A 13,419-nucleotide genomic window follows, 5' to 3' on the forward strand; every position below is an offset into this window, starting at 1 on the left:
CGAGCCTAGATTTTTTGGATAACTGCCCCCTCTTTTCCTCTAAATATTTTCCTTTCTCCCTTCCTTTTGCTCCAGTGCAGATCTAAGGCCATTCACCTATATTAATGCATGAGTTTACTTGACGAAGGAGGTGAGGTGTATTGAAACAGAAAAATATGTGTTCTCAGCTGAGGAGAAGCTGGAAAGGGAGTTGGACTCAGAAGACATTAGGTTTGAGTCTCGGCTCAGGTTTTTAGCCCTCTCAGCTTCAATTTCATCAGCTGTAAAAATGAACACAGGAGTCCTACCTTAGGGACCTGGTGAAAGCACTGAATGAGAGGTCAAGTGAAAGCACCTGGCATGTGGTCTCTACTAGCTGCAGAAGCTTGGCTTATTCTCCACTGAAGCCCCAGCACCTAACGCATGGTTCAGTTGAAGTAAATGAACACATTATTGTTGAAGAAACGGTTGATGTTAAAAAAAAAATCCCACCCCCCCTCCAGTTTTCCTCATACCTCTTACCCTGGTCTATTTTTTTCCCCCATAGCACTAAACACCTTCTATCACACCAAATTCTTTTCTTGTTACGTTTATCATCTTTCTCTCCATACTTAGATGATAGCTCTAAGAGGGAAGGGTATTTCCACCCTGCCCCCCTCTTCTATTCACTTATCCAACCCAAACACTAAAATAGGGTCTGACAACCTTAGTAGTGATCAGCAAATATTTGTTGGATGAGTGAATGAATCTTTTAATCTTCAGAATCTTGCTGGAGTCTTATGTAGAAAAGGAATATAGGAGTACTTTGAATCCCGAGTGCCTAGAAATGCTTGGTGAATGGCAGGTGTTCAATGTTTGCTGAAGCAATTGGGTACTCAGCTCTTTACCGGAGGTCTTCATCTGATCTATATGACACTACATCAAAAGAGGTTCCCAAGGTCAATTCACTCAGGCCTCTCCTTTTCATCTTGTCCAATCAACCTAGTATTCATCTAACAAATTATCTGAGTTTCCAAATATTAAGTACCTACTATGAGTTCAAAAGCATGCTTGGTGCTATACGTGACTAACGCGAAAGAAGCAACAGCAAGTAATGTCTGAATGAAATTAAATGTGAAATTACAGGGCAGATTTGCAGTGCTGATACTTTAGAGAAAGAATCAGTGAAGACTGACTAGAAGTAAATTCCAAAGTTCACAAGTCGCCCAACTACCCTTCCAAGCGCTCCACCTGTTGATAGCAAGGACCATAACCTGGGCAGCAGCTTTAGAATGAGAAGGTCTTTCAGAGTTACAAATACTTTGTTTTAAGGAGTAGGAAACCAAGGCTAGGCACAGGAGAGGCCTCGGCAGAGATGGGTCTAGAACCCGGGACTTGTGACATTCTGGAAGAAGTGTCCTGAAGGTCCAAGGTGCCTTTGTGGGGGTCGTAGAATCTGTGGTGCCCGGTCTTCCGGAGAGGCTAAGGTGCCTATCACTAAGGTGAGGTGGAGGGGGTTAGGGGAGAGGTCACAAGGCGCCATTCCCCCGGGGGACGGGACCCCGGAATCCCTGGGCAGGATCCCAGGCGGAGGTCCCTGCTGTCCTCAACTAAAGAGCCGCCCCCGCCGCCCTCCCTCCCCGGCCGCCACTCTGAGGAGTAAAGACCCCCGCCCCCCCTTCCCCCTTCCCCCCCAAGTCGCTCGGAGCTGCCGGCGGCTGGCTGATACCCGCAGCACAGAACCAAGGCCCCGGGAGTCCCAGGGCACTACTTGTTCCAGCGGAGGGATCACAAGCGCGTTGCCACAGCTGTGACGGCGGAGGAGTCGTGACGCCGCTGACGCCGTGCCGGTGGCGCAGCGACGTCGCAGGAGGCGGGGGTGGCGGCGGGGGAGGGAGGGGGAGCGGGTTGGGAAGTAGTTCCGGGTGCGCGGCCCCGGATGTTGGCTGTTCTCGCTGCTGCCGCCGCTCTCGGCGCTGCTCCGGGCCTCGGCCGCTCGCACAAGGCACCGTTGGGACGTTTCCCGGGGGGCGGAGACGCACACAGCGGCCGGGGGCTCGGCCGGGCCGTACCGGCCTGCGCAGCCTGAGGTGAGCGCCCGCTGCCGGGGTGGTCGGGCCGGGACGGCGGGCGAGGAGGCGGGGCCGGGGCATCTCCCGGGACGGAGGCAGGGGCTGCTCTCCGCGAGACTCCCTCTCCCTTTTCACAGCCGTGGTCGCGTCGCGGGGCGGGCGGCGGGCGGGCGGGGCGGGGCAGGGGGCCCGGGCCCAGGCTGAGGCCTGGCGGGCGGTGAGGGCTGGGTCGCTCCCTCCCCCGCGGCGCTTCTCAGCTGCTGCTGCTCCTCAGCGGGGAAGCGGCGGCTCCGCGCCTCCCGCCCCTCCCCCAGGCGGGGCCCGGGGGAGCCAGACTGGGTTCCCGGGGGCGTCGAGTCCGAGGACAGTGGCTGTCTTTCCTCCGTGACCTGCCCCTGACCTGGGCTAGCCCCCTTTCCCGGCACGATGCAGCTTCTTCCCTTCAAGCTCTGGGGTGCTTTTCGGCCGGCGAGGCGGCCAGTACCTTGCGCGTCGGAGGTGCCCTTCGGGGTGAGGAGGCCCGTGCGGGGGCCTGCGTTCCCACCCATCCTGTCGCCGTGTCCTTTACCGGCATTGGGCAGAGGCAGCCGTTCCATGCGGACGTGTTGCTGTCCTGTGTGTGTTGCATCCTGCCCACGTGGTAGGGTGTCTCCCCCCCACCCCCCCTCCATTTTTGCAGCTAGTGGGAAGGGAGGTTAAAGCGGGGTGGTTTTTACTTTGTGATTTCCTTCGCGTGGCGTGGAAGGTGTTAGGGTCAGTTTGCTTTGCTGAGGCATACTGTTGGTCAGCTGGAAGAAGCAAGAGTTGTACTCTCTGAAATTGAGACCAGTAGGGGACTTGGTTTCATTGACATTTTCCTCCTCTTCGTTTAGCTGCTCTTGTTCTTTTCTCTACCATTTAATCCTAAAGAGAGAATAATAGGCTTTAGCTGCTGATGCATTGAGGTGCATAGTTTTCACTTCTCCATTCTACTTTTTGTGTGTATGGTTGGCGAAGGGTTTTCTTTTCTGTGTTGTGCAATCCACGCCTCAGTTGTTCCTAGTTGGATTCCTGAATGAGCTGAGTTGGGCTGGCCAGGGAGTTAGAGATTGGTGGGCATCTTCCTTGTCTTTTCCTAACATTTACTTTATTTTTTCCTTCTGTTTTGTTTGCCAGTGAAGCAGGCGTGCATGTCATGGATGTGTTACATGCATAGCTCTTTATTTGCAAGGCAGCACTAGGTAGTTTTCACTGAGTCACTCGTTTCGTGGGAGCTCTTTTATTTCACTTTTCCTCTCTTTCTGTTGAGTATCATTGCACTCTCTGGTTTTTGAAACTGTTTTTGAAACGTGTTTTGAGTAGTTTCTTTCCTTAATGTCTCTTCCAGGTTAAGGTTTCCATCTTCCTGTGTTTTGCTCTTTTGTGACCACAGATTGCTCCCTTAACTGGGAACAGGACACGGTAGCAATGAGAGAAGCCTTGTATTCCTCCTAGACTTCAGCAGATATTTATAGAAAAGCAATAACTCCTCTCTGTTTTTCTCTTTGGGTAGCATCTAGAGATTTGATTGAATTTTTTAGTTTTTTAGATATCTTTTTTTTTTGTGTTTCTTGGAGTTAAGGTGAATCATTATCTTGGTTTTGTGCTGCTGAAGATGCTGGGGTCTTCCTCATGCTTTTATTAGGTATTTTTTTGGATGGGGTCAGGACATGTTTATTTTGGCTCTATTTTGGTTCATTAGTTTGGTGAAATGAAAAATCCTCATATTTTGAAGTCAGTTTTTAGATTCCAAAATGGCCATTTCTTTTTCTTGGTTTTTCACATGTGCATTCTCTTTGAGTGTATGTTTGTTTGTTTGTTTGTTTGTTTTTTCTTTTATCTGGTACAATTGTTAGTATATTCTCCTTCTAGGTATGTAAAATAAAAATATTTAAATACAGATTCTGTCCGCCCTCACCATGGTAAGTATGGGTGGGGCAGTGGAAAATAGAGAATGTTGTTCTGATACATTCTGAGGCATATTTATTTAGTTAAGTCAGTCAGCATTTGTGTACTTCTGCAAAATACAGTGCTACGTGTGAAGTGGTCTGTATGAAGAGACACAAGGAATAAAATATGTGGTCTCTTCACACTTCTGTTGGGGAAACAACATGTAACATGCATCATTCATAATTCCAAGCAACATTAAGCTCCTGGTTGGGATAACGGTGCAGCCAAAGTCAGAGGTATAAGTGAGATTTGGAAAATTTGGAATTTTCAAAGGGCAAGAGATGTATTTAGTGAAGGGGTATTTGCAAAGACATAGACGTGGCAATGTATAAAAGATATTGAGCAGTTTGACTGGCATAGGGAATCTGTATTGGTGAATAAGAATAAATGAGTTTAGGCTTGGTGAGTGTGTATTGGTGGAGGACCTTATTAAGGATATAGGGTTTAATTTGATGGGGTACCACAGTGGGTTCTAAAGATTGAGAGTAAGGTGATGCATATTGTTCCTGAGGAAGGTTTTCATAATTAGTTGAGTGTCCTGGAGTAGGAAGACTGACTAGAAGGCTCTTGGAGAATTTTAGAAACAAGATGATGAGGGTCTGAGATAAAATGGTGATGTTTGGAATAAAATAATAGCTAACATTTATTGAGTACTGTATGCCAGGCACAATGTTCTAAGCTATTTACATGTATTTAACTCATAAAATCTTCATAATAAGGTCTTATTATTCCTATGAAGAAACCGAGTTACAGAAAGATTAAGTAACTTGCCCTAAATCCTATAGAGAGTAAGCAGCAGAGCCAGGATTTGAACCCAGGCAGTCTTGCCTTTGAGCTTATGCATTTAATCTTTATATTGTCCTATGAAAGAGTGTATAGAATATGTAAGAGGATGTATGTTTGAGTAAAAATTAATTTGAACTTAGTGATGATTGAATGTGTGCCAAGGGAAGAGAGCAAATTAAACATTAAAAGATTAAAGCCTAGAATCCTGGGAGAATGGCTGATAATGATGAGGAAATTAGGAAAGTGTCACTGTGAAGATAAATGAGCTAAGGTGGGTTATGGTCAGCACTTCGATTGTATACAATCAAGTTTTCAATAAAAGGCTAGTCTTCTGCAACTCCCGATAGCCGTTTCTCCTTGCTGGTTTTGCTCTGGAAATGCAGGCTAGTTTAATATTAATCTAAGCAAAACAATTAGAAAAACAGATCTATTCAAAAGAAAAAATATATAGGAATTATTTTGGTTGAGCCATACCACTGCTTCCCAACCTTAGTGAAGATAATCAAGATTTGAATAGAGGAATCCTGTAGTATATCACTATAAGATGAACAGAGATGCAATGTAGATTGTGCACTTACCAGGGCTGTATTTGGTAGTAAAAAAAAATATGTGAGTAGATGAGTGTTGGGAGGTTAGTAGCATGATGGCGAAAGAACTTTGAGGTTTGGAACTGTGGGTGACATTATAGGCTAATAGGTAAAGCATTCTGAGAAGAACCAGGAAGTACATCAGTGCCACAGAAGCCAAGGATAGGAAGGATAGTGTGGTAGACAGTATCAGATGTAGTCTCAAAGTTCAGAAACAATGATCATGATGAAAAGACTATTGAACTAGGACCAGGAGGTGATTTGTAACCTTAGAATTTTGAAAGGAAGGATAAGAAGAGATGCCAGATTTGCTTTCCACAGAAGGCTTTGTAGAGATGTTGTGGTCTGGTGTGGTAATTCTTAGTATTTTCTCCTATGCTTCCTCCAGTCCCATTCTTGTCCACATGTCCGAGCTACTCAAATATCAGAAAGCTCACTTTTTTTCTTTAAAGAAAAGAAACGTGTTCTAAAGCCAGTGATTTTGTACTTTGTTTCTCTCACACGTTTTATTCTTTTTTTAAAGTTTTACTGAGATAATTCACATACTATACAATTCACCCATTTAAAGTGTACAGTTCAGTGATTTTTAGTATATTCACCAAATTGTGCAGCTAGCACCACAATCATCATCCCAAAAGAGAAAGTCTGTAACCGTTAACAGTCACTCTCCATTTTCCCCTCATTCCCCAGTCCTAGGCAACCACAAATGTACTTACCATCTCTGTAGATTTGCCTATTCTGAACATTTTGTATAAATGGAATCATACAACATGTGGTCTTTTGTGTCTGGCTTTTTTCACTTAGCATAGTGTTTCAAGGGTAATCCATTTTAGTAGTATGTATCAGTATGTCATTCCTTTTTATTGTTGAATATTCCATTGTATGGCTCTACTACGTTTTATGTATCCACTTATCAGTTGATGGACATTGGGATTTCTTACTCTTTTAAAAATCCTCCCTATCTTCATTTTAATCTTCACCCTGCCAACTTCATCCCTCTCATGGCTTGTCTTTTAGATTATAACCTCTACTATGCATTCTGCTAGGCACTGGGGATATAAAGATGAGTACGACATGGCTTTTGAACATTCATATGGTGTGTTTATGGTTTACATATGTTTTCTCATGTGTTATCTATTTTATCACTCAACAACCCTGTGATGTAGGCAAAGCGTTTTTTAAGATGAGTAATTTGAAGTTTAGATTAGGTGACTTGCCCAAGATTGCCCAGTTAAGTCAGTGTTGGAGCAATTAGATCATCTTAGTGCATGTCCATTGCTATTTCCACTTCTCTATGCTGCTATTCTAACTTAAAGGAGCCTCTTGTGAATTCCTGGAGAATTAGAGAGGTTGGAAAATCCCCTTGCTTAGGGAATCAGTAACTTTTAATGTTTGATCTTAAGGACATAAAATGAGATTTTTTCTTACTGCATTCTGTCACTTGTTTGTGATTTAGATAAGTCATTTCATATTTCTGCCTTTCTTTCAGAACTTTACTGGGGATTAATGTGATGATGGTGATAGTGGTAGTGGTAATAATAATAGCTAACATTTTCTGAGGCCTTAGGATGGGCTCAAAAGTGTTCTAACTATTTTTCATTTATTATTCATATAATCCTCACAACAACTCTAAAAGGTAGGTCTTTTTGTTATCAAAAATTTATAGATGAGGATACAGGCATAGAGAGGTTAAGCAACTTGCCTAAGGGTATGTAGCTAGGGATGGAAAGAACCAGGATTTGAACCCCTGCAGTCTATTTTCAGAACTCAGTGACTCTTAATCACTGTACTGTTACTGTGTTATGAATTAATAGAGGGTATTATTTCAAGTAAGGGTATGACCAGAATATGAAGATTGGATTTTGAATGTAGTTGGGGAAACAAACAGCAAAATTAAGTTGACATTGCATCCACATTTCTTTTAAATATCAATCTAACACTTCAGTGTACAGAGATGCGTGTTGTTTAGGCACCCAGGTACATTTTTTTCTGTTTATCCCTGCTAATAGCCTCTCAACTCAGAAATTGCATTATTTTCAGTGCTCTTCACTGTCAGCTTTGTTAGTCATTAGCTTTCCACATTGCCGCTATTCAGAAACCTTGGCTTAGGACAGCTAAAGCTTACTTTAACCTCTCCTGAGCCTCCCTTTAACTGTGAATCTTTGTTTTCCATTTTGAACAGTTAGCCTTTCAGTCCTAGATGGAGGTACTCTTTACCTCCTCCACCCCAAAACTCAGAAAACACCACAGAGGCATTTTATAACAACTGTCAAAAAATTTGACCATCTTATTTGGCATAACTGGATTTTAGTGCACAAATAACAAGAACCAAAGCACAGTGTTTTGGTTAAAGAGATTGACTTATACTGAAATTGGAAAAGGCATCTGCTATACAGGATTTTGGATTTAATAGAATTTGTTAAAAAAAAAAAAAAGAATTTGTTATAACCAGATCAACAAAGCATTATTACTGTGAGCCATGTGCTGGGACATGGAAATAGCTTTGTTTTATGGAACCAGATGTATTTATATTTATAACAATGGCATTCTACTTATTTTAAGTAATCTTTTGTAGTTACGTACCTTGGCTGCTATTTTACTTGGCATATCAGGTGATAACCTGAGAATGCAATGTCTTTCAAAGTAGTTATTACTTTTCTATAGAATTGAGACAAAACAACTGAAATGGAGAGCAAATGAGACTCATATGGTGTCAAACTTTAATGCTGTAACAAGAGAAAATACTGGGTAAGTATGAATATGATACAAGCTAATTAGGACCATTTTCAATAAGAACTCTTTGGCACCATTAAGTTTAGTTTCTAGTAATTACTAAACTACTCTGGTTGCTCTAAGAATTTTACTGTAAATCTAAAGTGATTTCATTTTGGTATAATCAGTTTGTTGTTCGCACTGCCCTGTCTGACTTATTTCCCATCAACAGATAAAGTAGTCTGTTATGGGATGCAGTAAGAGAAACTTGTTAGAACATAGTCCTAGAAAACTCTTCTGAGTTGAATGCTAACAATTTGGAGATGGGCAAAGTCTTTGGGTGGAAGTTTTTAGAGAGAGTCTAGAAATCTGGCATGTTGACCGTCTTTGTTTGGGCTGCTGTAACAAAATGCCACAGATTGGGTAACTTATAAACAACAGAAATTTATTGCTCATCGTTTTGGAGGCTGGAAAGTCTTAAGATCAAGTGCCAGCATGGTCACCTTCTGGTGAGGGTCCCCTTCTTGGGTCATAACTGGCACTTTCTTGCTGTGTCCTCATATCGTGGAAAGGACAAGGGATCCCTCCTGGATCTTTTATAAGAGGCTAGTCCTATTCATGAAGGCTCTGCCCTCATGATCTAACTACCTCCCAAAGACCCCACGTCCTAATATCATCATCTTTGGGGGTTAGGATTTCAACATACAAATTTTGGGGGGACACAAACATTTAAACTGTAGCATTGGCTATTTTTTCATTATTTTCAAATAATATATATGTCATGGATTCCATTGAAGACTTGACTGATTATCCTAGGATGACCCTGTGTGTGAAGCAGACTTTACTAGTAACTTAGTTGTAGCTAAAGTTTTTACCTGGAGTACAAAGCTAAAACCTGTAAATGAATTCTACCTAGACGGAGTCCTGCCCATTGATATAGTGGTGTCAAGGATATAAGACTGATCTTCTGATTGATTGGTAATGTGTGGTGCCAGTGTCACCTTATTAAAGATTTCAGAAGTTGGAATTGGCTTTTTCTACGGCTGAGACCTGGCCTTACTGTGAAACATAGATGTGTGAGAGAATGGATGAAGGGAGGAAGACTGCTAGAACTCATTAATAACAATTTCAAATTCTGTTTGCTTACAGAGAGATGGGATTGGGAGGGGGTGCAGTATGGTAGAAAGAAGTTATTAGTATCCTAGATTTTGGCTGGTGTGTATATGGGTGCGTATTAAATTATTAAAAAGAACTAAAAAGTTTCTGTGGCTTGGCTGTAGAACTTTGGGAAATTAATTACAGATACAGCAGTCAAATATGCTGCAGTCAGGAGCAGGTTGACTCTTCTGAATGAAGATGGAGCAGACTGTCATGGCAGGAGATAAACTATATATGGCCTCAGTTTTTGCTAGTGTGGTTGGGTCTGTGAATCTGTGACATGCTTTACCTGTCTACCCTGTGTAAGGACCTGTTGATGGTATTGTCTCACATGTGTATACGTAGATAGTAATCACCATCAGAAATGGCATCTTTGTGTATCAGGGAAGTCATGTTTTATGTCTATTATAGGGCATGTGTGCGCTGGAAAGATTTCCACCTTAATTTAAATAATACTTTGTGAAAAGCTTTTTCTCTGATCTATTAGAAAAACAGTCCTGTGATATAGGTAAGGCAAATAATATGCATATTCCTGTTGACAAATGGAGAAAATGAGATACAAGCTAAGATTGACTTAATGTCACTCAGTTATTTAATAGAGCAGAGACAGGAGCCTAGATCCTGCATTCTGTTTCTAGTCTTGTACTGTTTAGTAGAAAGCTGACAAGGTTTTTTTTTTAAAACTTACATTGCGTTCTTATTTATTTTTTGATTGATTGCTGCGTTGGGTCTGCGTTGCTGCACGCGGGCTTTCTCTAGTTGTGGCGAGCGGGGGCTGCTCTTCCTTGTGGTGCGCGGGCTTCTCACTGTGGTGGCTTCTCTTGTTGTGGAGCACAGGCTCTAGGTACACGGGCTTCAGTAGTTGTGGCACGCGGGCTCAGTAGTTGTGGCTCATGGGCTCTAGAGCGCAGGCTCCATAGTTGTGGCGCACAGGCTTAGTTGCTCTGTGGCATGTGGGATCTTCCCGGACCAGGGCTCAAACCCGTGTCTCCTGTATTGGCAGGCGGATTCTTAACCACTGCGCCCCCAGGGAAGCCCAGCTGACAAGGTTTTTATGAGGCACACACTTGGATTTCTGAGGTAGAAATTAAAGTTTAAGAACCCCAAAGGACCTGGGCTCCTTGGAGCAGAACTTGTCTTGTGATAATGTCAGACTAGGGTACATAAAACTGTTGAGAGCAGCTTCTTCCTTTGTTAAATTTGGGTCCATTTCCAGTAGTTGGATGCATTTTTACTTGAACTTGCATTCTTTGTCTTTGTGAATTCTGGAAGTAAGGAGGAGATGGAATCAGAAGGGAAACTTTTAAGGATTACTAAATAGCAGATTTGGTCTTATTATTATGAAAGTATACATTTATAAAAATTTAGAGAATGAGGAATTGTACCTGGAACATTTAGAGATTGAGGGTGCTTGGGTTTCTACCATAGTGCGAACGTATTGTTTTTTGCCGGTGGGCAGGAAGAGTGACAGTATATAAAGAACTTATAACTCCACAGAAAAAAAGACTGGGAAAGAAAGCATCACGTTGGGTAGTCTTTATTTTCTCCTTTGAACCTGTTTATATTTTCTGTAAGTTCTCTACAGTGAGCATATAACATTTTTATAGTCTTCTGTTTTCTAGTCTTTAACTAAAAAATAAACATGTATGATTTTTATGGTTCAAATGAGAATTTGGAAAAATGTGAATCGTAGCACTTTTGAAGAGTAGTTTAAACACTGGTGCTATCAAAGTATTTTGCTTTTTAGGCAGTTATGTTAATAAATCAGTTTGATAAATTATTTGATTATAATCTTATAGGTCAAGTTGTGGGTGTATTAAGTGTTCTGGGTTTTTCTTTGCGTTAGAAATTGGTCATTTAGCTCTACTGGTCAATAAATTAATTTTAGTCCCCCAGAAACAACCAAGAACTTAGGTTTACATATAGTAATTACTTATCAATAAATGACCTAAAAATAGCACTCTGACTTATAGTGAAAACTGGATTTAAGAATCTACTCATCTGCTTTCATTTCCTTGGCAGATTTCTAATAAGAAAAACCAAATTGTCAGTGATTCTTTAAGGTACTTGTTTTCATCCAGGGACATTGGACTCAGTTTCTCTCATTCATTTGCTCATTTATTCACCATGTGTTACGTCCTGGGAACTGTACTAAATGCTGGGGACACAAGTAACTGATAGGGCCCCTGCCATCAAAGACTACAGCTTTTGGTTTGGGAGAGACATCAGAAGAGAGATCCTAGGCATATGGAGATACCCATTTTTTCTGTTTTTCTAGTTTTTAACTAAAAAGCAGCATGACTAGCTTATTTGAAGACTTTAATGCTTTTGGTGGTGTGGTTAGATGGCTTTAAGAGGAGCTGATGGTTTCATAATTATTTTTCTGACTGCAAAATATTGAAAATCATGGATCTAGAGAATTGCCTTATCTAAGGAGCGTTGCTTACTGAGGTAGATGACGCAGGCGTTTATATTTATATCTGATTTGCTTTGGGAGCATAATTAAGAAACTTGTGTTGATTCTTCTAGGATGGAGACAGTGTCTTTTTTTGTCTTTTATTCTCTTTACTGTTGATCCTTGAACAACAAGGGTTTGAACTGCACAGGACCGCTTGTAGGAGGATGCTTTTCTATTGTGACTACGACAGTACTACACGGTCCATGGTTTGCATCTGCCGATGCGGAGGAACTGCAGATATGGAGGGGCAACTGTAAGTTATACTCAGGTTAACCCCCATGTTGTTCCAGGATCAACTGTACTAGTAAATGGAAGGATATTTCATATTTGAGCTTAACTTTAAGAATATTAATATTGATACATTGTATCAAAAGTTACCTTTTGTCTAATATATATATGTATGTCTATATATGTAATATATAGATATATAGTAGTTCCTAACATCTTAAGAGTTAATCTTTTATTCAGACCAGCGAGATATCCCACTAAAACACTTGATAAAGAGTCATTCGGCTACTCTTAGAACACCTGTAGTCACCGATAGCTGTAAGGTAGCCTGTTTGTTGTTAGCTCTAATTGGGGCAAAATTTGCTTGTAACTTCATCTCTTTTTCCTAGTCCTTCTCTGCAGAACATTAGAGACCTAGTTTGCCTTCTTTGACAAGGTAACTCTCTAAATATTTGAATGTGATTGTTCATTCAGCAAATATTTCGTCAGCACCTACATATGCAAGACATGGTCCTGGGCATTGTGAGAAATCCAAAGGTAATTAAGAGGCATAGTCTCTTCTCAGAGAACTGATACAGAGAAAGTCATGGGTTTGTTGAAAAGAGTGGTTTTGCTTATGATGATCAGGAAACTTCTTGGAAACAATAATGTTTGAATTAAGATTAGTGATGGGGTAGTCTAGGCTGACTGCATAATCAAAAACCTAGAGATGAGGAAGAACAATGCAAGTTAGAGGAGTAGCAAGAGGCCCAGCCTGGCTGTTTGACAAACTATCCTCAAGGATATTGAAAATGTTCATTGTTTATTCTCAGCGCCTGGAGGAGTGTTCGCAAATAATAGGTGCTCAGTAAATATTTGTTGAATGAATGAATGGTTACATTTGGGAAATACTGAACAACTTCTTGAAGAGTCATAAAGCGCTTTAGGATATTGAACACTTTGTAAGTCCCTTAGAGAGAAAAAAAATACTTGACTCAAACTTACTTGATTATGGAATGCCTGTTAACAGCTCTGGAAAATACTACACTGGGTCTCTATGGTAGAGGTGACAGGGAATGCTGGAAAGTGTTTTCTTCAAGCTAAACACACCCATTTTCTTCATTCTACACTTGACATTTGGCTTCTAAACTCTTCACTAGGCTGATTTCCCTCCCTGCAAGCATTCTAGCTCATAAGTGTTCTTAAAACGTGGTACTCAAAACAGAACACAGTACTCCAGTTGTGAGCTAACCAGTGAAGAGTGAATGGGACCGCTACCCTCGTTGATCTGGATACTATTCTTCTAATGAACCCTAAGACTGTATTTTCTTTTTAGCAGCTGAGTCACTGTCTTGGCTCATATTCAGTTCTCATATTAATTTACAAGAAGTTCTTTGAGTAGATTCTCTGATTTCCTATTAGTAGAGCTAACACATGAATGCCCATTTTTTTTCTGATTGAGTCTAGGTTGTTTTCTCAGAAGTACTAGTGATTCTTAAGTTTCCTGAAATCT

The 13,419-nt window shown here is 41.4% G+C and overlaps 1 protein-coding gene across 4 annotated transcripts in view; it reads left to right on the forward strand.

The window, feature by feature from the left end:
* The first annotated feature begins 1,894 nt into the window (after positions 1-1,894).
* FOXJ3 (forkhead box J3) overlaps positions 1,895-13,419 on the forward strand; it is a 131,594-nt gene continuing 120,069 nt past the window's right edge. For all 4 annotated transcript variants that reach the window (XM_061184392.1, XM_061184394.1, XM_061184393.1 and 1 more), the window contains exon 1: positions 1,895-2,048. The gene's annotated coding sequence lies outside the window, so the exon portion shown is untranslated. The remainder of the gene's footprint in view (positions 2,049-13,419) is intronic.

Source organism: Eubalaena glacialis, chromosome 3, assembly GCF_028564815.1.
Source record: "Eubalaena glacialis isolate mEubGla1 chromosome 3, mEubGla1.1.hap2.+ XY, whole genome shotgun sequence".
Classification (NCBI taxonomy): domain Eukaryota; kingdom Metazoa; phylum Chordata; class Mammalia; order Artiodactyla; family Balaenidae; genus Eubalaena; species Eubalaena glacialis.